The sequence below is a fragment of the Pteropus medius genome, unplaced genomic scaffold (assembly GCF_902729225.1).
Source record: "Pteropus medius unplaced genomic scaffold, Ma_sr-lr_union100, whole genome shotgun sequence".
Lineage (NCBI taxonomy): Eukaryota > Metazoa > Chordata > Mammalia > Chiroptera > Pteropodidae > Pteropus > Pteropus medius.
The window spans coordinates 5249688-5273456 of NW_024349225.1; the positions used below are offsets into that span (position 1 = coordinate 5249688).

The 23769-nt window shown below is 41.5% G+C and overlaps 1 long non-coding RNA gene across 1 annotated transcript; it reads right to left on the reverse strand.

Moving 5' to 3' along the window:
* Positions 1-5091: 5091 nt before the first annotated feature.
* On the reverse strand, positions 5092-9685 carry LOC120617562 (uncharacterized). The gene is made up of 4 exons (XR_005656956.1): positions 9591-9685; positions 8789-8980; positions 6407-6501; positions 5092-5616 (listed from the first exon to the last, which is right to left on the reverse strand). It is a non-coding gene; the product is annotated as an uncharacterized LOC120617562 (long non-coding RNA).
* Between the last annotated feature and the right edge of the window lie 14084 nt (positions 9686-23769).

Below are 23769 nucleotides of genomic sequence, written 5' to 3' on the forward strand. Positions count from 1 at the left end.
GTTTTGCTGCTCTTGAAATCACTAGCTTTGGCCTACATTATGCAGCTGGGCTTGGAGTCCAGCCTCAGAAGGAGGTTGCCAAGCTCCCCGTCCCCTTACCAAGGCTGGCTGGTGGCGAGTGTCATCAGAATCACACTCTTTTCTAATTCTAAATTAGCCTTGAACGTAGTTCTCAGGCTGGGCCATGACTACCTGAGTCTAAGTCAATTCGGATTAATGGCATCTATTATGTATTGGGCATGAAGGGGATTCTGAGGTGAGGACCCTTAGTTTCTACTTTGGGGGGGCCTTACTGTTCTAGGGGAGCAATATATAAGGTCTTTATAAGGTCTGTAGGGGACACCAACTCCTCCGGGCTGTAGTAGAGGCATACTAGCACAATGGCAACAATTCATTGTCCTTGTGTCATTCAAAAGATATTTATTGAGTGCCTGTTCTGTGCATTGTACTTTTCAAAATCCTAGGGACACAGTGAGGAACAAGAATGTGGGATATGAGGTCAGACAGAACTGAGTCAAAGCCCTGCCTCTGACACCACTAACTGTGATTTATGGCAAGTCTCTTAACCTTCCTGAGCTCCAGATGTTTCATTTTAAATATGGAATTATAATATGATAATATTAATAATATTATTTACTTTATAAAGTTCTTGTGAAGTCAAGGAGGTATGAAGGCCAGGGCCTTGTCTCTTCCTCATTGCTGGATCCCCAGTTTCTGGCACATGGTAAGTGTCCGATGAGCAGGGGTTGGTGTATGAAGGCGTCGCTTGGAATCTGGGTCCTCTGCCGCCATGCCGACCTTCTGGCACTCACACGCTGCCTACCCTGCCTCACCCAATCTCTCGTAGATCCAAGAGCTTCCCCTAGTCCATTGTGATTGGTGTGGAAGCTTGTATTTTTCAAAGGTAATCACCGCAATTTATATCCCAAATCACAGACTCCTCCTACAAATCAATGTTGATACTGCTTCCTTTGACGAATGTGTTTATGTTCTCTCTTTTTGAATCTGGGATTGCCTGTGACTATGATGGGACTATACTGTGACATTACGTGACTTCTAAGACTAGGTCATAAAAGGTGACGTAATGTTTACCTCATTCTCTTGAGTCTTTCCCTCTGGGAACACAGCCCCCATCTTGTGGGGATGCTCAGGCCACATGGGGAGGCCATGTACAGTTGTCCTGACAGACAGCTGAGCTGAGGACCCAGCTGAGAGCGAGCACCTACTCCCAGATGTGTGAGGAAGCCCTCGAAGTGACTCCAGCCTCAACTATTGTCTGACTGTGATTGCAGGAGAGACCCCAGTGAGAACCACCCAGCCAGTCAGCCCCCCAAGTCCATGGGTGATAATAAAATGAATGCTCTCATTTTAAGCCGCTAAGTTTAAGGTCAGCTTGTTATACAGGAATAAGTAACTGAAACAGACGGAATATGGAGTCGCCTACTAAAAGATCTGATTTCTGATCTCTATTCCGTGCCAGTCACATTCACCAGTCCCCCTACTTCCCAATACTCTAAACTATAGCGAGCATGCGGCCATCTCCTCTAACCTTCAACCTAGGGTTATGTGATGAAAAATTGGTCATCCTCGGGAATTGTGTTTAGAAAAAAGTACGTATGTGTTAAGATTTTTCTATTATCAAAATTTAGAATTGGTCTAGATTCAGCCACTCTTAAGATTAACGTCTCAGCCAGGACAGCTGGATTCATGAACTTCACTCCATTGTCACTCTCCTCAGCCCCAGCCCTATGCCAGTCCCTGGTGGCAACTCCTCCAACAGCCCTTGTCATCTAGAAAGCCAGATTCCATATATCGCTAGTCAAATTCACCTCGAATGCTCAAATGCTCCACCAAACAGTTCTTACTCAAGGGTGAAGGGCAAACCCAGGAACCACACTACTTCAGTGGGCTCTGGGAGCGCTTTTAGTGGGGGTCAACATAGTTGTAGTGGGGCTGGATATTATTATGGTCAGAACCTCTCACAATGCAGTTAAGCATCAACTCGAGAAAGTAAGCTGAGGGCGGAAATACATGCAAAACGCACAGTGTCTCCTGCTGAGGGAACAACGGAGCCTGGATGGGTAGGGTGCGTAGAATTGGTCAGTATAGTACCGATCCTGAGGGTCAGTATGGTACCGATCCCGAGGTCTGGCTGTAGGTGGACCTGAGTTTGAACTCTTAACTCTACAAGTCCCCGAGCCTCTTTAAGCTTCAGTTTCTTCAGCTGTAAGTGGAACTAACAATAGAACCTCTCTCATAGGGATGCGGCATGGGCAAAATGAAAGGATGCATGTAAAAGCCAGCGCTGAAATCTGGCACGAGGGAAGCCCGTGGTAAACGGAGCCGGTCTTTCACTGATAAGGACTGAGAAGGCCGTAAGAGGGGTAGTTGAGGCTGGCAGAGTCCATAGTGATTTGCAGCGCTGCAGTGGGTAGCTGTGAGATGCGCAAGGCGCCATCTTGCCTCAGGCTGCATAAGAGCCTTGGGCCTTTTATATTCCTTCCCCTCCCACCAGAACCTCCTCCGCCTCCTCTGCAGCTGCCACCCCTGGCTTACTTTTGAGCCACTAAAAGTACAGGCCCCTGGGACTGACATCCTGGGAAATGCCTGCCTTCTTCCTCTCCCACATCTCATTTGAAGGTTGGCTGAAGGGCCGACTCACAACACTTAACATAAAAAAAAAAAATCCACTTATCACCCCTTGGTTTCCCACGAACCAGTGGTAGAGCAGTTGCATTTGCACAAAACGGCATGTACTAAAATAGCCAGTTTGAAATATTCCTGGCAGATGGTGCTAAATATAGATGCAGTGACAGATCATCCCCCTCAGCAGTGTGCTTCTCCCGAGCATTCAGAATGTGCTGGAGCCAAGATGCTTCTCTTTTCTGGAAGACTGTGGCCACAGCCCCAGGATCTCACCATGCCAGAAAGCTGCTCAGATTTAGGGACGGGAGGTACCTAGAAGTGAACGCCATGCGAAGAGGGTCCCAGGTTCCACAAGTGCCGGAGTGATTTATTGGCCCTTCTGGAGGACCAGCTACTCTCCCTAGAGGTGTCTTCCATGAGCGAAAGTTTGCTGAATGGAAGTAGAGGCGGTATGCCCAACGGGTCAGGGCGGAGCTTTGGGGACTTGGAGGGCTCAGGTTTGAGCCCTGATTTTGCTCCCCACTAGCTCTATGAGGTTGGTCAGGTCACGCGTAACCTTTTGGTGCCTTAGTTTTTTCACCTGCAGATGGGGATAACAATAATGCCTATGAAGGTTAAATAACATAATGTGTTTAAAGGCCGTGCACCGTGCTTCGTACACAATTACTATGGCTTGGATAGCAGCTATTTTAATTAATGGACTAGGGAGGAGAGAGAGGTACCTAAAATGGCTGATGGGTTTGAAGGCTTGGAGAAATATTTTGGATAAAGACAAAGGCAAAATTAAAAATAAAGTCAGGTTGCAAATGCTTAAATAGTTTTTATATCCACCGAATTGGATTTGAAATGGGCAATGCCATTAATAGCTACCCAGTGGAAAGGGATCACGCAGTAGGTCGGGTGCTGGCGCGTGAGAGGCTGGCTTCTGTGGGAGGGAGGACGCTTTCTGGAGGGGCTCGGTCACCTTAAAAGGGAAGAAAAAACTCTCTTCGTAACTGACAAGGACCAGGACTTTGAACATTGCAAACTTTTGTATCTGACTTCCATACAGTACGACATTTTAAAACTCAGGACAACTTTCTCTTAAATGGCGATGGCAGCCCCTGCCAGGTCTGTGGTGAGTGCGATCAAGGGGCCTAGACCGTGTCCTGTGCTCTGGTCCTGTCTCTGCTGTGAGCCCTGCTCTACTGTGGCTGTGCCTCTGGTTTGCTTCTATCCAATTTCGTCCTCTCCAAATTTTGGAGTTAGAATTTCTGAGTATTTTATGCTCCGTGTGGGGCTAGAACCACGGCCCCATACACATATCGCTACGACAAAATGGAGCCGATTCTTCCCTCACAGCCTAAGTTTCCTTGTGAACGGCATGGTGAACGAGTGCCTCTTTTTTAAGAGGAAAACCCCAATTATTCTCTAAAAGAAAGCTTGTTTTCCTCAGTGCAAGACTCGGAGTTTTGCACTTTGCATCGTGGCTGAGGTTTTAGTAGAAAATGCTATGAATACACCCCCCATGCTCTTTGAACCTGTTGTATCAACAGTCTACAAAGAAACCCCATAGACAAAGGGAAAAAAAGAAAGAACACTCTCATGTACGAGAGGACCAGTTCTGTAATGAGCACAGAAAAGGCTCTCCAGTGTTTAAGCAGGAACTGCCAGGTGCTTTCCTCATTCCTACCAAAGTCAGTTATGCACACAGATATAATGATATTTGCATTTTTACAGCATTCTCTTACATTTATGATCATTTATAAGGACATTAAAAATTTCTGCACTACTAATGAAAGTAAGTCATCTTCCCAGGGCTTTAAAGCCCTAACAAAAATTCCATGATAGTTGAAAATTGCAGTAATATTGTTGAGTGTACAGTCTGTTGTAGTAAGATATGAATATAATAAAATTTAATATACGCTCGACTCTGTGCATACTTCTATCTGACACATCTTACACTCTGTTACTTTCAAGTTTTTCACTAAATGCTTTTACATAGCCCAGCAGTTCTAAAACTTTATTGTGCATTGGAATCACACACATAAATTCCTGGGAACTACCCTGGGTCTACTGAATATGAGGGGTGGGATTGGAGCATACGTATTTTCAACAAGTTTTCCAGGTAGTTTCAATGCACCCCAAAGCTTGAGAACCATGTCTGATGCACCTTAACACTCCCAGGGTCTGGCATTTAGTAGGCACTGAATATATATTTGATAGATGAATGAATGAACTAAATAAAATGAACTCTTACAAATAAACGTTACTAAGTCTAAAGCAATAAAATAAAATTCATTGGGAATTGACCACCACAAACACTAAACACAAAATAAGAAACAATTTCATTCTTAGGAAAGCCGCAATAATAATTCACCTTTGTATAATGCTTGTTGTCATGTTTCACTGACATCAAATATTCAAATTACTACTATAATGCCAAAAAGTCATAAATGGATACTAGAGTCATCGAGAAAGGGTATGTTACACTTAGCGGGGGACACAAGAATTGGAGTAAAATAATTTTGCTGAAAGCACAGTGTCTTAACACAAAATCTCCATTCTTCCAGAGTTCTAGGTACTGGTGGCTGAGAACTATGTCAAGAACAATTTCAGGATTATCCACTTAATGAGATTTATAATTAAGTGATAGGTACTTTATTAAGAGTTGGACTCCTCCAGAAAAAGGTGTGTTATGAAAACTGGAAATTTTCAGAAAGCTGTCACATACCTTCCTGGATAGAATGTCCTCTCAGTTTTCCTACTACCTCTGGATGCTTCTTCTCTGCTTTTTCAGACTTATCATCCTCTGCTCAGCCATTACGTGTTAGATTCTTCAAAGTTTTGACTCTCTCTTCTTCTTACTGTCCAGGACATAGGATCTTTCCCTACAGTTTTTTGATTATCATATATTTATTTATACATGGTGTCCAAATTGTTGTCTCCAGCCTAGACCTCTCCTCTGAGCTCCAGTTGGTTATAGAAACCCTATAGAAACAGTTTATAAAACTTAGGCCTAACTTTAATGAGTAAAATAAAAATATCAGTCAATGTTTTACTTTTAGGTGATTAAGCATATAGACAATCAAGTTATTTAATATTCCAGATACATGTAAAATATCTAGAAATCATAAGCTAAGCAATCAATAAATATTACATTCTGTTTTTTTCTGATGTTGTTGTATAATACATCCCTCCAAAGCAGAGTAAATATAAAATTTTCAAAGTTACCTTAAGATGTACATCTGAGTAGATAGTGTCAGTCATGCTAAGATGGAATGATATTTGGCTGGGATCCTGAACACCTAGTCTTGGACGAGGCACCCATGGCTACTTTTCTCAGGTTCATGAAGGAAAAGTATATGTGCAGGGGAAAACTGCTCTGTTTATTACTCTGAAATTTTAGCCCTTCTTTGCCCTCCCTACTTGAGAATTAACCCCCATTGAGCTGCACAGAGCCACTTGATGTCAGGGGGTTCCTTTGCCTGGGGAAGGCTGCCAAATAGCCTGGGTCAAAATCAAGACATGGCCTATTTCCTCAAGATCTATATGTAGTCCTGGTCCTCAAGTGCCTACCACTTTGATGACTAGAAAATGCAAAAAGAGATAAACCCAAAGGAAAAACATGAAGGGAAAGGTAGAATTTCTACTTGTGGCCAAAAGCATGGGTACCCCTTATATCTTCCACCCTTTGCCTTGACGGTATCTCAGTATTCCCCTAGTATTGAGCCATTTCAGATCTCCTCTAGATGGCGGGGATGAGGAGTTTTGTACTTACCCAAGAGAAGAGCGGGTGTCATTTGTTTGGTGATATATTTATTCATCTGACAAATATTTGTGAGTGACTAATATGTGTCAGTCACTGTATGGGTCCTAGGAATACAGCAGTGATAAAAACTTACAAAACTCTATGCTATCAAGGGACGTATATATTCTAGCATATAAGTCAAATACATACTAGGTCAGATGATGGTAAGTCCTATGGAGAATGACAAAACAAGGAAGGTGGACAGGGCGTGCTAAACTATTACAATAACCTGAGCAAGAGATGATAGTGTTCGAAAAGAGAGTTGGAGATTTTAATACTACAGTCTCAACGGATAGAGCTAGATAGAAAATCAGCAAACATATAGAAGACAACACTTGATCTAACTGATAATTATAGAACATTCCATCCAGTAATAGCAGAATAGATGTTCTTTTCAAACACACATGGAACATTCTCCAGAATAGACTGTATGTTAGGCCATAAAACAGTTTCAGTAAAATTAAAAGGTTTGAAATCATACAAAACTATGTTCTCTAACTATAATGCAATCAAATTAGAAATCAAAACAGAAGGTAAATTGGGGAATTATCAAATATTTGGAAATTTTAAAAAATCAACAACACTTCTAAATAACCCATTTGTCAAATAAAAACACTGGAAGAAAAATTTTAAAATATTTTGAGCTGAACTAAAATGAAAATTTAACATAAACTTTATGGAATGCAGCTAAAACAGTGATTACAGGGAAATGTATAGGTATAAATGCTTACATTAGAAGAAAGATCTCAAATCAATAACTTAAATACCTACCATAGGAAACTAGAAATAGAAGAGCTAGCTAAATCCAAAACAAGCAACAACAACCAAAAAGAAAATGATAAAGATTAGCACAGGAAACAATGAAGTAGAAAACAGAAAAACAATAGAGAAAATCGATGAAATCGAAAATTGGTTCCTTTAAAAGATCAACAAAATTGATAAATCTTTAGCTAGACTGACCAAGAAATTAAAAAAAGAAAAGAAAAATTACCAAAATCAGAAAAAAAGAGGGGCAATCCTTACCATTCTCACAAAAAATTAAAAGATTACAAGTGAATATCATTAACCATTTACCAAATTGGACAATTTATGTGAAATGAACAAATTTCTAGAAACACACAAATTCCTTAAATTAACTCCAGGAGCAACAGAAAATCTGAATAGATTTAAAATAAGTAAAAAAAATTTTTAAATTAGTAATGTAAAATCTTCCCACAGATACAAAGTCAGGCCCAAATAGATTCACTGGCGATTACTACAAAATACGTAAAAAAGAAATAATTCTAATTCTTCACAAACACCAAAGACAGAAGATAAGGAAGTACTTCCAAACACATTTCATGAGTCAAAGATATCCCAAGAAAAGAAAACCATAGACCAACATCTCTCATGATAATAAGTATAAAACTCCTTAAAATTTTAACAAACTGAATTCAGCAACATATAAAAAGAATTATACGCCATTACAAAGTGGAATTTATACAAGTTTGGTTTAGCATTCAGAAGTTAATCAATGCATCAGGAGAATAAAGGACAAAACCCACATGATCACCTCAGCAGACACAGAAAAAGAATTTCACAAAATCCAGTAACCATTCATGATAAAAATATCAACATGTGAGTGATACAAGGGAACTTCTTTAACCTCATAAAGGTAATCTACAAATGATGTAGAGCTAACATCATATCTAATGAAAAAGATGGAATGTTTTCCCACTAAGATTGGAAGGAAGGCTGGCATGACCACTCTTACTCCTTCTATTTAACTTTGTACCAAAGCCCCAGTCAGTTTAATAAGGCAAGAAAAAAATTAAAGGCATCCTAATTGGATTGGAAGAAACAAAACTGCTTTGTCTTGCAGACAACATGATCTTGTATGTAGAAAATCCTAAGAAATCCACACATAAAAAGATCTATTAGAACAAATAAACAAGTTTAGCAAGATCATAGCATATAGGATTGACGTACACAAATCAATTCGATTTCCACATATCGGCAAGGAAAAATCAAAAATTGAAATTAAGAAATGAATTCCATTCACAATAGCATCAAAATGAATAAAATATTTAGGAATCAATTCAACAACAGAAGTGTAAGACAAGGCTTGTATACTGAGAACTACAAAACATTGCTAAATAAATGGAGATACATTCCACGTTCGTGAATTGGGTATTCAATATTATTAAGAAGGCAGTTCTCTCCAGAATGATCTATAGATTTAACAGAATCCTTATAAAATTGCCATCAGGCTTTTTTTTTTTTTTTGTAGAAATTGACAAGTATACTCTAAAATGCAAATGAAACAATCTTGAAAAAAGAAAAAATAATTTATTTATCCAATTTCAAACTTACCATAAGGCTCCAGTAATCAAGACAATGTGATATTGACGTAGGATAATCACAGATCAAAGGAACAGAACCGAGAGTCCAGAAATAAACTCTTACATTTATGGTAAATTGATCTTTCACAAGTGTTCTCGGGCAATTTAATGGGAAAAAAAGATAGTCTTTCCAACTAATGGTGCTGAGACAATTGGTATTCATCTGCAAAAAAATAAAAATAAAAAATAAAATAAGAAGAAGAACACACACACTAACATCACACCATACACAAAAATTAACTCAAAATGGATCATGGACTTAATGTAGAAGTGAAGTTATAAAACTTCTAGAAGAAAACATAGGGAAAACCCTTATAACATTGGATTAGGCAAAGAGTTCTTATAATGACATCAAAAGTATGACCTACAAAAGAAAAAATGATCAATTGGAATTCATCAAAATAAAATTTTGCTCTCCTAAATGTCAGCATTAGGAAAATTAAAAGGTCAAGGTACAGAAATGGGAGAAAAGGTTTGTAAATCACATATCTGAGAAAGGACTTGTATTCAGAATATGTAAATAATTCATATAACTAAATAGGAAGACAAACAATCCAATGTAAAAATTTCCAAAAGATTTAGATAGAAATTTCACCAAAGAAAATATAGGAATAGCTAATAAGCCTATGAAAAAATGCTCACCATCATTCAGCTACTAGCGAGATGCAGTTTAAAACCAAAATGAGGTACTACTACACCCCCACTAGAATGGCTATAATCAAAAAAGCAATAACAAGAGTTGTAAGGGTGTGGAGAAATTAAAACTCTCATACCTGCGGGAGTAGAAAATGGTAGAGCCACTTTGGAAAACAGTTTGGTGGCTTCCTGTAGAGTCAAAAAACATACAACCCAGCAATTCCACATCGAAATATCTATATAAAAGAGATACAAACATATGTTTACAGAAAGACTTACATATTAAGGTCTATAGCAGAATTATTCGTAATAGTCCTAAACTGGAAACAATCCAAATGTCCACTGACTAGTGAGAGGATAAACAAATTTGGTGCCATGCAATGGAATACTACTCAGCAATGAAAAAGAGCAAAGTACTGATGATAGATGCTACAACATAGATGAATCTTGAAAATATTATGCTAAGTGAAAGAAGCCACACACAAAACACTAGATATTGTGTGATTCCATTTATAGGTATAGAAAACACAGCACGTGGTTGCCTAGGAATGAAATGGGAGCAGAACTGGCTACTAACAGGCACAAAGAAATGTTTTGCAGTGATGGAGATGTTCTAAAACCAGATCGTAATGATGACTACACATTCCTATCTACACATTTACTAAAAATCACTGAATTATAATATTTACTAAAAATCAATGAATTGTACACTTACAGTAGGTAGATTTTATAGTATGTAAATTGTACCTCGATATAGCTATTTAAAAAAAAAAAAAAGAAGTGATAGTGGCTTGGACCATGGGGTCTCAGAGGGGAGGTGGTGAGAGGTGACATCACAGATAGTGGAAGTTAACATCACGCTAGTGGGTGAGTGAAATGCGGAGATCGGAGTCTTGATCCAGGGTCACTGTATTAGTCAGGTTTCTCCAGAGAAACAGAATCAATAGGCTATATATAGATATATTTAAGAAGAAATTTACTATAGGAATTGACTCACAATCTGCCATCTGCACCCAGCTTGACAGTTCGCTACAGTGGCTCTGATTTAGATTCAGAGCCTAGGGGACCACCTAAAATGTCAAACTCTCTGTCTTACCACGGACTCTCAGGCTGTGTAAAAATCCCTGGCAACCGGTTTCCCATTGTATTTTTTATAAAGGCAAAAAAAAAAAAGAACAAAAGAAAAACAGAATAATCCCGATGTACAACCCCTACATTTCTGTCCCATCAGCAATATGTAGCTTTTTATCTTTTCTTTTATTGCATATGCTCCTCTCCCCCATCATCCACCCACACGTTCATTTTTCTTGCTTGCCTTTTTGTAGTTAGTTTCCAATCTTAAGTACCAGAGCTGGTATTGGAGATTCTGCGTTCCATTTATTAGTGTCATTGAAGAAGCCATCACGTCTTCCTGAGCTCATTTATCATTCCTCCTCCTCTCTCAGCATCATTTTAAATATGCAAGGTCTCATCACCAGCAGCGTGGTCCCAGCTACAGCCATAGCCGTGCTGGTCTGGAAAAAAATGAATGAATGAATGAATGAATGAATGAATGAATAAATAAAGGGAAGCTTGCAGGAACACAATGTTAAGTCATAGTCTGCTTTGGAATCATTCATTCATTTTTCATATATCCAGAAAATTTTTATTACGTTACTAATATGTGAAGGTCGCTGTGGAGGTGCTTCAAGGAATGATAAGATAGAAAACAGTCTTTACCTCCAATGAATTTACCAGCAAGGAGTGGAAATAGAAATATAAAAGAAAATGGCAGCAGATGATTAGCACCTGAGTGAGTTGAGGTTTCACAGAAACACAAGATCACTTCGGCTGGTGTCATCAGTGGAGGTCTCATGGAGGCAGTGGCTTGGTGGCGGCATTTGAACTGTGTCCTGGAGGATGAGTAAGGCTTTGAAAAATAGGGAAAGAGAGACAGAGGAGAAGGAATTTGAGGAGGAAGGAGCACTATGAACAAAACCACGGAAACAGGAAAGTTTAAATTCTGTTTAAGGATAATCAAGGTACTTCATACATCAGGATCCACAAAATGAAGGCCATCCCAGTGACCGGCCCACAAATCTGAACCTAAGTCAGCCTTCAATGACTGGAAGAGTCTCACTACCAAGAAATCGAACACCAGCCCCATCCTCCAATTCAGCCTTGCTAGCTTACCTTGGAAAACAGGACCTGCCAGCCATACCAGGAAAGCCCCGACCTCCTAGCCCATCCTGCCCGGCGTCCATGTTGGCTCTTCTAAAGCTCTATAAAACTCGCTCTTGCCCATAATCCTTAGGGAAGAGAGCTCCACTGCTTGTGAGTCGCTGTACGCCCCCAACCCGTGGATTCTTTCCTCTCGAGTGAGGGATATCAGACTCATTACTGAATTGTTTTCGTGTTGCAGTTTGAAAAGGGACGTCATGAAGATCGGGGGCTCCCTCATTAGAAGCCCCCAGAAAAGAGAGTGATAACACAGATTCCCAAGTCTCACCCAGGGATTCTGCTGGAATGCTCTTGCTACCTCTCTCTGGAGGACTAGCTCTTTCTGTCCTTCAACTCTGAGGTTATATGTTACCTTCTCAAAAAGGACTTCTCTGATCCCCATACCTACAAGTAAGACTCCTTCCTGCCAATGTTATTTCTTTCAGCGCCCCCTCTCTTAAATCATACATGTATTATAGTTTAGAATCACTTTGTTGATATGTTTGTTTATTCATCTGTCTCTGACAGAAGCATCTAAAGTCTCTAAAAACTATTGGAGCTTCATGGTCCCCATTCCCAACGTTCATACCCTGTGAAACAGATTCTAAAGTAGGCAATTTCCCCTAAGCTCCATCCCTACCTTAAGCAACCAGGTTGGCATGAATTTTTAATATTAGAATCGAGCTATATTACTAGAGTGATAAGAGTAATGGCTCTGCCTGTGGGTGGGATTTGAGCAATCTATCTAGAAAGTTCTTCTTTGATATTGGCAATGTTACATTTTACTATGAAGCCAGGGTGTGATTTCACAGGTTCCAATGTCTTATTAAGAAATCTGTGCCTCTGTTACCCTATTTTTAAAATGAAGGAAATATTGTATCTGTCATGGGATTGTGGTGAGAATTCAATGACTTAATTTAAAGAGAAGAGTGCCTGGTTCATAGTAAGTGCTCAATAAAGGTTAGCTTTTCAATTTTTATTGTAGTAGTTCTCATTCAGAGGTACTACATTTTCCCCCTGAAGATAGTAATTGTACATTATCTGCATCAAAGTCCTTAAAGAGACCGTCTGAATGCAGAGCCGTGGGTCCCACACGAGACCAACGGAATACTGCTCTCTGGGAACAGAGCCCAGAAACCTGCCTTTGAACAAATTTTCTAGTCTCCCTGGAATTTGAGACCCGCTAGCGTACTGGGTTTGTAGACAGCATGGATGAAATTTCTACCTTGGCCTCCATGTCCTGCTGCCCGGATCAGCCATGGAACATATTCCATCGTCTAGATACCCAGGACCCGACATGTGCTAATTTCTCGAGGTGTGGTGGGGCCTGGGTCAGGATAGTGTCAGCAAGATCACTCTGAAAAACACCTGATTCCTCCAGCCCTCAGTCTTGTTCTGGAAATCTATCTCGGGATCTGTTATGATCAATTCTTGGCCTGCAGTTGCTGGAGGGAGCCTCCCACAGCCATCAGTTTTCCTAGAAGGAGATCTGTTTAAGGAGCCTGGTGATGCTTTGAATACATCTGTCGCCACATCAATCAAGTCATACACACAACACACATGATTCCTGCTGCCTCCTGGATGTGCATTATTTGAGTCCCTGGCATCTCAGTGATTCATTTTGAACCACATTCCCCCTGGATATGACATTTGAATTTGACCTCTCTGAGCAACCTTACCCCAGAGCAGCTATTGCATGTCTCCTATTTTAAGTATGAGAATCTTGCCACATGAACATAATGATCGCAATGCAAAATAATACATCCTTCTGTTTCTATAGGACTTTATGGATGGTTGTCAAAGAAATTTCACAGCTATTATCCGCATGCCCTCACAATGGGAGCTGGGAAAAAAAAACAAGAGTCCCTTCTGCTTTATAGGAAGCGAAACCATGAGGAGTTTCTGTGACTTACCTAAATTTACCCAACAGATTAGAGGTTACCATTCTCCATGCTTTGATCCTAGAGGGGCATTGGCCTGTTCTGCTACCCTACACTGCCTCCAGCTATCACATCCCCAGGGTACAGAAGGAAGGAGGAGCATTAGCTTGGGACCACACTTTGAATATTGAGTCCTTCATTCACTGGCTGGGTGACCTTGAGAAAACCCACCTCCCTGAGGTGAGATAAGGATGTACTTAAACCACTCTGCTTGAACCACAGTAAGCACTCCATAGGTGTTGCATGTGAATATCCTTGACACTACTATTAACTCTAGACAACGCTGACAGTCAGTGATGGTGGTTCTGACCAAAATGGCTAAGATTCGATCTGGAGCCTATCTACCCCCTTAAATATTCTTTTTGGGTAAGAGAACAAAATGGTTATTATGTTCCATTTTTGTCTTTTTTTGTTTTGATAAAATGGAGAAAAAATTTAAAACTTATTCCCCAGTTTTTAAGAACTCGAGACTAAATTATTATTACATGATCTTATGTTTGACACAGGGAAGGGAAGTTTTCTGCCCCAGAGAACCAAAGTTAAACTCTACTCTTATCCCAAATAAAATGACTTCAATTCTCCTATTTTGTTCCATTAATTTTTAAACCAGATTTAAAATAAATGCTTCAGAGATACACTAGATCAGATGAGGGCCTAAGCTATGACCAGCCAAGGAAAAGACACTTATTGAATGAATTTGCCTGATACCTGCTTAGCCTGGTGAGTTGGTCACTGACTGATTTCTCAACAATATCTAGAAATCCAGAATAAAATATTAAATAAGGGAATAAATAAAAGTGTTGACCCGCAGAGAACAACTTACCTTAGATGATATAATTATAACTTTCAGTTAATTAGACTCAGAGATTTTATGCCTCTTCTCATAATCTTTTCCTGCAAACAACAGCTCGATTCACTGCCACCACCTTATACTTTCTGGTTCCAAATACACATACTACACTCATCAGGAACTTACTAGGTCCTTGGGGGAGACTGCGAAGTGAGGGGAGGCTAAGGGCCACTGAGGTTCTGAGTGCAGAACAAAGCCCCAAAAAGAGACAACACACTCGAGGGGATATCATATTAGCATAATAACCTGTACTCTCTGCACTTCTGATGAGGATGATGTTCTTCCTGCTGATCCCTCTTTTCTCCATTCAACTCCCTAAAACCATGGGAATTTGCTCCCATTGAGGCAGGACAAATGAAACATGACACAACAGAAGACTGTGAGCGTCAGAGCAGCCACCTGACATGCAGAGAAATGACCCACGAGGGGAATGTTACCCAAGAAGTAACTCACAGAAAAACAAAAATATTCCCAGCAGCACTACTTTTAAGGATAAAAACTATAAAAGACTAAAAACCACATTAGTGAGTAGAAAGGCCGAAAATATCATGATGGAAATCATGATGGAATACTACATAGCTATTAAAAAAAAACAAGTTATGGACTACAAACATATAGAAATGTTTATATAGAGCAGTATAAAGTGGAAAGTCACAACTAACAATATCGAAATTAATTTACATGTCTGTATCTAAATGCTGAACACTGCTATAAAAAATCTCACAACCGGAGAGATTAGAATGTTTATGAATGTATCCTATCTCGGTTTACACAGACCATGCAACTATATTACTGCCTTTCTCTAGTAAGTTCATTCTCTCAGTCTTATGATTTCTATTTATCCTGCCTCCACTAGCCTCAGACTTCCCAGCTCTATCATAACAGAATCCTAGGAGTCGTCTGTGACTCTCACTCCGCCTGCCCGAATTCGGCAGCATAATCTCTCTCCTTTCTTGTCTTCCAACCATACTGGCCTCTTGAATTCTCGAATTTGCCAAGTGCTCTCCTACCTTGAGGCCCTCCCCTACGCACGTCCTGCTGCCTGGAAGGCCCTTGCCCTGGTCAGTCAACTCAGCGAAGCTTCATATTGACACACCTCCACTATTATCCACATGCACTTTTTCCTTCGTAGCGTCTAGCATCATCTGATGGGTCATTCCTGGTGAGGAATGATGGGAGGTGATGGTGCTCCAGTCTGCGGGAAGGTCCTGGCCCTGGCCAGGTGGGGTTGGAGTGGCGAGGCAGTGGGCAGTGAGCCTCAGATGTGGCTTTTTGGTCACTCATTGACATGCAACCGTAGTTGTTCAGTGCCTCATTGTCAATGTTACTCAGGTGATCATGCGATAGTCATATCAAATATTGATCAATGATAATTGCCACCAAACTCAGATGCAACATAACAGAGCCTAGGGTCAGAGTCCAAGTTCCTGGGTGGAACCCCAAAGGTGTGGTCGGAAAAGTCAAATGACACGGAGCAGACAAGGAGAGCCAACATGTATTTTTCAATACTGAGGTCACTCTGGCAAAGTTATGACCTTATTTATCATATTATTTTTCTTATCTTGCAAAAGTATAAGCTCAAAGGAGAGAGGTGTGGTGGGGGAGGGAGTACAATATAAAAAGACAAGTAACCAAACAAAGGCCTAATTCTGAAGGCAGAAAATCCTTTCCCGGGCCGTATGCTCTCCGTGCATCCCTTTCATCATGTCAACTTTCACATCCTGTTAAAGCTTCAACTTCTTTTCCGCTCCTGTTTGCAGCAGCTTTCCATAAAGAACTTGATGACGGTTGCGTCTGCTGGGAAGACCACGGTCTGTTTTCTCTCTTCGTAAGTATCCTTGAACTATGATACTTGCCACCACCTAACAAGGCAGGGTTTGCAAGGCCAGTGATGTAGAGGCTGGTTATTTCTTCCCTGACAGCGTCTGTAAATCTGGCTGTTGCTGGTCTAAATTCTGGCCCTTCTTCTCCTCCCCGCTGTGGCGACTCACCTGGATTCATGGAACAGCTTACGAGTGCTCTCACAGTAGCCCCTTTTAAGCTAGTCTATTCTCTACTCTGCCTCATTCATCTAATTCATTTATTCATGTAGCAAATGTTTAAGGAGGACCCTCCACATGCCAGGTCTTCCCAGGAGACCGAGCAGGGCACAAGTCAGACCCAGTCCTGACTCAATGAACTTAAAAGCTAGATATAGTATGTGTACGTCACACTCATGCTTAAAAAACCAGCATTGGGTCCTCTTTACTGAAGTACCTACAGTGTCCCCCAAGGCTGGGCTCCATGGGGGTACAGCAGGGAGAGTCAGCTTTGCTCTCACGAGGGGTAACTGAAACAGCAGTCCGTGTGTGTGAGAGAGAGTGTGTGTGTGCGGGTATGTGATGGCAAAAGGAGCTGGAGCCCCTGGGTTGCAGGTGTGCCTTCCGGTCCTCGAGCTGGGTCTCACAGGTGCACTGGAGGGCATCCCTCCTACACACTCTGTCCCCAGTATTCTACCACAGTGCCTGACCACTGTTCCCTGCATGCCCATCACACCTCAATGCTTCGGCGCAGGCACCTTCCTTTCATAATTTTCTGTCTCAATCTCTCAACCTGATAACCTCTCATTCATCCTTCAAAAAAAACTCACTTTGAATATCACTTTCTATGAAATCTTTCTCAGAAACCTCAGACAAATCAGGAGTTCTTTCTTCTGAACGCCCACCGCTATCTGTTGTTCAGTCCAGTGTAACACTTACTGTGTGTGCCCTAACCATCTCTCCACAGATGCTTCCCTCCAGCAGGCTGGGGCTCCTTCAGAATAACTTCTTATTCATCATCGCAGCTCCAGTGCCTGGACTATAATAGGCCCCTAGTACATGATTTTGGATGGATGATTAATGAATGATGACTGGATGAATAAGTGAGTGTATAAATGGATGAATATTATGAGAGTGCCTGGCCTGTGTGCAGTTCCCCAAGGAGGCCACGGTGGTTCTAGAACTTCAAAATAGAATAAAAAGGACTGTAACTGTCACTTACTCTTATCAATGAGAAACTATTTTTCTTAACATTCTTATTTTTAACCTACTCTAAATGTCCCTTCTGCCCCGCCCCCCCCTTTTCCATTGGAAAGACATTTTTTAAAAAACTTTTTGTCCCCACGAGCTTTCTCTTGTGACTAACCAAAACTCATGGGTTGAGTACTTCGTTTCCAAATGCCAAGCGTCCCAGGGCGCTCTCTCTCCTGACTGGGGAAAGGCGTCTGTGCTGTCAGGGTGCTCACCGACCAGCTCCTTCCACCTTTCGAGTTTAGGGCCATCAAACTGTCGTTCATACAATATAATATTTCTTCATTAAACATTATCACAGCACTATAAACCAATCTGAAGCTGGCTTAACATTCCTTAATTTCCCCTAGACCTTTAAAAATACAATCGAGCCCAAAAGAAAGCTCATGAAATAGTTACATAGAGGTTCTCTCGCAGCACCCCTGGGCGCGGCCCTCCATTCACCCAACCAGTTTATTTCTGTGGTTGCAGAGGAAGAGGCTACTCCTGACACAGCCCTCAACAAGTCGGTTCAGCAGGCCAAACGTAGATTAACCCATTCAACAGACTTTCTGGGATTCAAATAGCTTTTCTAGATATTTCTTGATATTTTAAGTGAACAGGTCAATCTCTCTTATCTGCCCCTCCAAATGATTCTGTAGACATGTCATCTGAGAAGGGGACCAAAAGGATACAGCCCCAGCTTCCTGCTCTCCCCATTAGTTTGAACTTCATACGTTCACTATAGGCTAGGGGGAAATTGGGTTGGAATACATCTATAGTTACCATTCCTTAGAAAAGATTTCAGTTACATTTGCTAGTATTAATTAAATTCACTTGTACTAACTATGCAATATTTCGTCATTAGAAAATCCCAGCTGTTAAAATCTTTTACTAGTCACTTAAATGGCAATACCCAGAGGCTAAGCCACATCCAGCTTTTGTTACATCTAAGGTTTTGGTATACCAAGTTACAATCCTTGGACTTTCTAGATTATTTTCTGGTAAAGTTCTGATTTTAGAAATGATCCAATAATGTGCATAGCTGTAATCAACACTTCATAAAGGGCGTTGGGTGTGTGAGTGAGCGTGCCTGTCTTATCTTCAGGGTTTCAGTAGATATTAAACCATGACCAGGTGAGGGAGTAAAAAATAAAGGCTTGCCAGAGGCTCAGAACTTCCCAATTATTACTTTTCCTACAAAAGAGGAATTCCTTCTCATATTGTGAAAGTTTTGTTGACTTTTAATTACTGAAAAGAGTTGATCTTACTGTGAGGAAAAAGTTATGGGTTTTTCAGGAAAAGATGTTGTATAAATATACTGGTTCTGCCTCATTATCTTGGCTCAGGCTGGAAAAGCAGAAGCTATGGGTGACACATTAACCTACCTCCAGCAGAGATACAGGTTTAAGGAGGACACTAAGGACACTGGACATTTGTCCTCTAACTCAGGGAAGACCAAGTTAGAAAAAATAGACTTAAGTTTCAACTAGAGAGAGCATGATGAGGCTTAAGCGAGAGCTTCTTGATTATATGGCTGTTGTATGCAGCTTTCCTAAAGAGAGCAGGGAATTTGACAAGTATTGACTGAGGTACTCCTGTGTGGAAGGCCTGGCAGTGGAGGACAGAAAGAAAAGTCAGGTACGTACAGTCTCTGCTCTTTAGGAGATAAGACGATCACGCACAAAATGGCGGTTACTATAGAATAACGACTCAGATATGGCCTCGGACAGCACACACAAGGGCCCAGTGGGTGGGAGAGTCCAGTACTCTAAGTCCTCAGAGCCCAGAGCAGGGAGAGGTCCTCACGGGCTGACACAAGTGGAAAATTGTGGTATTGAGCCTTGAAGGATGGGAAAGGCGTTGAGAAGGGAGGAGGAGAAGATGGAGCAGAAGGATATTTCAAGAGAGGTTACCAAATGTTTTAAAAATAAACTCGAAGGACAAACATGACCCCACTTCTGAGGAACCAGAGCAGCCGAATTCAAATCAGACACTGAAAGTAGACATGCTGTCTGGGGGGGGGGGGGGAGGGAGAATGGGGATTTATCCATTAGCAGGTACAGAGTTTCAGCATGAAAAGGTGAAATCGTTCTGGAGATAGATGATGGTGACAGCTGTACAATAGTACGAGTGTATTTAATGCCACTGAACTGCGTACATTTAAAATGGTTAAAATGGCAAATTTTATGTGATGTATATTTTACCACAATTTTTAAAAAAACATTTGAGGTAAATAACTATCTGTGCCTAGAAGAGAGAGGATGGGTTCATGTTGAACTTTTGAGGTCTTTTCTTTTACGACTCCCTGTTAACGGGACGTGTGGCCCATATGACAGCGAGTGTGAAATGATTAAATGTAACCCACCCCTAGGCTGTTGCACATTGGTGGTTGTGGCTGTCTTAGTCTGTTGGTGTTGATATAACAGGATACCATTAACTGGGTGGCTTGTACACAACAGAAATGTATTTCTCACAGTTCTGGAGGCCGGGAGCTGGAGATCAGGGTGCCACCGTGGTCGGGTCCTCTTCTGGGTCACAGACTTCTCCTCGTGTCCTCACCTTGTGGAAGGAGCAGAGAGAGGAAGCAAGCTATCTCGTGACTCTCCAACCCCGTTCACAAAGGCTCCATCCTCATGGCCTCGTCTAATCCTAATTACCTCCCACAGGCCCTGTGTCCTAACACTATGTCATTGGGGTAGGGTTTCAACACATGGATTTGGGAGGAAATGAACATCCAGTCTGTACAGTGGTTGGCTACCCGGCTGCTTTTCCCCTCCTTCTTCCTTGCACACAGAGTCCTCTTCCACTACAGAGGCCAGATACTCACTTCCCCAGCTTCATTGCAAGTAAAGCACAGGCATGGGACCCTCCCCTGGCCCATGGTGCTAAGGGAAATCTCGTATATGTTTGGGAAACTTTTCCTCCCTAGTTGAGAAAGAAAGAGAGAGAGAGCGAGAGCGAGAGCGAGAGCGAGAGCGAGAGCGAGAGCGAAACCTGAACTTTCTTTCTGTCTTCCTTTGGATATTGCTGTGTGAAGATAATAACCCTTGGAGCTAATGGCCATAATAGCAGTCTTGCATCCAGAGGGGAGAGACTGAAGAATGACAAATAAATCAACCTGGAATCCTGGCAACCTGCTACTATATTAATCACTCTCAGAAAATAGACCCTTCCTTCTTTGAGCCACTATTCATTCGGTATTCTGTTTCTTTGCAGCCAAGATGATTCCTATGAACTATGGTATCACAAAGACAGCCCTGTGACACATTACAGGGATCTGTATTCAGCTGGATTTTTTTTATAAAGGTGTTTATTATCCTTTTCTCCATTATATGGCAGGCAAAAGAAAGAATACAGAGAGCAAGGCACCAAGGCAAAAAGAACATCTAAGGCTTGGAAAGATACAGGACCATTAGCAAATACACCGACAGTAAATGAGTCAATCACCAGTATTTTGACATGTTTTAGAAAGAATTAAATTTCCCTTTATAACTGAGAAAAGTTGTGTTTACAGGGAGCATTGAGTAAGAGCATAAACAACACAAGGGCTATAAAGATGGTAAAGGTACGGAAGGAAGAAAGAGATAACCCGTGGAGACCAGTGGGATGCTGACAGTGTAGGCTAAGAAGAGGATCAGTGGGATCCAAGAAAAAAAGAAACCGCAGGTCGAGATCAGATCACTGTCTTCTCTCAAGTCAGCTCTGTGGGTTTCAGCAACTCTCAACTAAGCTTTCTGCTTTTCGTAGAAAGACCCATGTTAAGTGCCCCCAACACATTGCGGTAGATTGGCACCAGGTCTGTATGGGACTTCTTCGAATGCTGAAATAAAGATTCTGACGCTCTTTCATCACATTTTTCTGTCAAGGGGGACATCTTTCTGGGGGTATTGCAATTTGGATATTTATTAAGCACATTTGTCAGCTGGTGGAATGATAGCTACCTCCAAAGTTGATTAAAGAGGCACAGCCAAGGAAGGGAGATGGCTCCATCTGCCCATTAATGATGCCGGCGGCCCTGAGAGAGAGAGGTCCAGGCAAGGGGCTGACTGTCCTGTGGTGCTTTTAACAGGAACCAAGGTGCGGTGCTAGGCAGCTGTCTGCCATGAATTGGAGGACTCTTTGACCGGAAACAGTTAGAATTAGGCCACTTATTTCTCCAGAAAAGAAGAGATGGATTTCTTGAGAAAGCCTAACCCTTCCCCACACGCATACACCAGGGTTTAAAAGAGAGACTTCCCTGACAGGAAGCTGATCCTAATGCTTTACAAAAAACCATGTTAAAACAACAAACAAACAAACAAACCAGCGATGTGAATGAATGCATACAAATGTCCTTGTAACTGAAGCCCATGTGAAATATGGCTGATCCAACTCATTGGGGATTAGCGAGCCTTCCCACAAGGCCCAGCATGCTGTAGGGCTAAAAATGGAATTAGAAAACTCCAATTCATACCATCTGATTCTGATCAAAAGCAGAGTCTTTGGGCTATTCTCTCAGCATCTGAAGAATGTGGTATTATTCCCCAGGGCGCACATGAACCCTTCCTGCAGTTGCCAAGTCCCAGTGGAGATGTAAGTGTTTTGCCTCGGGTGAAAACGAATTTCCATGGAAAATGTGACACAAACACTACCTTTTGGGTCTCAAATGAATCGGGTTTTAGACTAGAAAGACTCGTCTCATTAACATTGTACTTGAGGATGTGGCTTTCCAAGGGCTTATAAGGAAGGCTTCCTCATGGTCCTCTAGGGCCTTCCTAAGGCCTGTGACCTGTTGTTCCTTTTTGCTCAAATTTAAAAAGGGGAACAATGTAGAGTGGTGGGAAGAGCAAGGGATATAGAGTCAGATCTGGGATTAAATTTGGAGCCTGCTGCTTCCTCGCTGGGTGATACTGGACAAATTAACTAACTTCTCTGAGCACTTACCTTAGAGGGTTGATGTGAGACAATATATGACAAGTACTGAAGAAAACACAAACGATCAGATTGTTAAAACAGATTCACGAGAACAGATCTTACTCAGAATCAAGCTTTACTAGTAACGTCAATGAAACGAGGAATCACAAGGATCAGGTAGAACAGCAAGTGGCCCAGGACGCACACAGCTCCCCAGGCCCCTTCACGTCACAGCAAGATATTCTCTCGCGCAGATTAACAGAAAATCTGTGAACCGTGTAAATGGCCACATCGCCCACACAGAAAAGAGCCACCATGACGTATCCTCATGCTACACTCAGAAAGTTACATAACTTACTTTACTTTCTCCTGGGACTCATGTTCAGTACACCCATAGATTTCTAACTTGTTATAAATAAGCCATCCAGGCAGACCAGGTACCTCTTTCTAAAAACATTTCATAGATAAGGACCGTGCACTAGCAAATATCATTCGTGTGTTTACTTGGAGGCCTATGGTTAGCATGTTTGCGTGAAGATGTGATTGAGTTACCTTCCTTCTTTCTTCCCCATGGGCTTCCCTCTGCTAAAGAGAGATGATGGATTGCAGGTCTATGGCTACACATTTCCTGCCCAGCACCTAACCCAGATGGGGCCTTGACAGATAGTAGCTTTTATCACATTATTAAAAACAATAACTATAACATGGCTCAGCTTACACTCTATTTCTGCCTGACTTTCCAGGTCTTGCATAATTCGGCCTCTCTGTTTTACCGTAGCTTCACTTCCCCAGTCGTGTATAATTCTCATCTCTGGCTTTCCTCTCCTTGTTCTTTTCCACCGTTCTCTCCATCTTTCAAGGACAGTCAAGTGCCCCTTCCTCCGGAAAATTTCCATGCTGGGGTACTTACATCATCCCATTTCTTACTTTTGCATGTGTGACAGTGCTCTTTCTCCAAATAGATTGTAAATCTCATCAGAGCTGAGAATGCTAACTTCATCTGAGTCACTTATACCCAGAAGCACCCTTTGATCCCCCTCCCTAACAGATGTGGTCTCTCCGGTATTAAACCCATCAGCATCCCATTTTCCATATTGTGATGTCATCATAACTGCTTGATTTAATTGTTGTCTCTCTTTATGGGCTGCAAGTTCCAGGAGGATAGCCATGTCTCTCCTGCTAACTTTCATGTCCCTCCTGCCTGACACAGCACCTGACAAATGATAATTAATAAATATTTGTTGAAGAAATAGGTTGTCTAGTGGTAAAGGAAGAAAGCCCGGTAATTTACAGAATGACCATATTGAGCATCTACTCTGAGTTCTCAGGGTGCAAAGATGGGCAAGACATGACGTCGGTCATCGATCTCCAGACTGAGAAAGCTCCAGTCGACCTTTAGCAC